Here is a 704-nt window from a genome sequence, read left to right as displayed (position 1 = left end):
TTCCCACACTTCTGCTGGGGAAGATGATATCTGCTATGAATTCACATGAGCACAAGTAGCAAGCATAGAAGGAAGGGCCTGTAAATCTATCCCACGCATATAGATTGTGGGATATGCCTGGGTTTCCACAGCACATATATGGAACCCATTGGTCTTCAACTTGCTTTTTCGGTATCTAAGTTATCCTTGCACTCAGACTCATGCCTGTTTCTGCAGCAAGTTAAAAATGGCTCCACTGGGGATTGAACCCAGGCCCTTCTGCGTGTAAAGCAGATGTGATACCCACTACACTATGGAACCAACTAACCCCTTCTTTTAATCTGTGAGCAACCGTCGAACCCTTGATGCCTGCCTAAAGGAGGACTAATTGAACAAGCATCTCAGCTAGAGAAGTGCATTCATTGAAAACAAAATATAAAAATGAAATCAGTGGAGCCAACTTGTTTCTTTTTTATTTATTTATTTATTTATTTAGCATTTTTCTATACCGAACTTCATGGTTAAATACCATATCAGATCGGTTTACATCGAACGGGGGATAGAGAAACTTGTAACAGAAAAGGAACAGTACAAAATAATCAGAAGAGAGCAGAAAGTTACATTAAACAAGGACTATAAACTTGGAGGCTTTACAGTTTAGAAGTAAGAAGAATAAAAGCCCAAGCAGGGCGATAACTTAAACACAAAAGTTGTAATGGATTCAG

At 39.3% G+C, this 704-nt stretch overlaps 1 non-coding gene across 1 annotated transcript; it reads right to left on the bottom strand.

Moving 5' to 3' along the window:
• Nucleotides 1-227: 227 nt before the first annotated feature.
• On the bottom strand, nucleotides 228-300 carry TRNAV-UAC. Its single transcript has one exon. It is a non-coding gene; the product is annotated as a tRNA-Val (tRNA).
• Between the last annotated feature and the right edge of the window lie 404 nt (nucleotides 301-704).

The sequence above is a fragment of the Rhinatrema bivittatum genome, unplaced genomic scaffold, assembly GCF_901001135.1.
Source record: "Rhinatrema bivittatum unplaced genomic scaffold, aRhiBiv1.1, whole genome shotgun sequence".
Classification (NCBI taxonomy): domain Eukaryota; kingdom Metazoa; phylum Chordata; class Amphibia; order Gymnophiona; family Rhinatrematidae; genus Rhinatrema; species Rhinatrema bivittatum.
The sequence above is the reverse complement of the archived record's forward strand: the minus strand, read 5'-3'. Positions and strand labels throughout refer to the sequence as shown.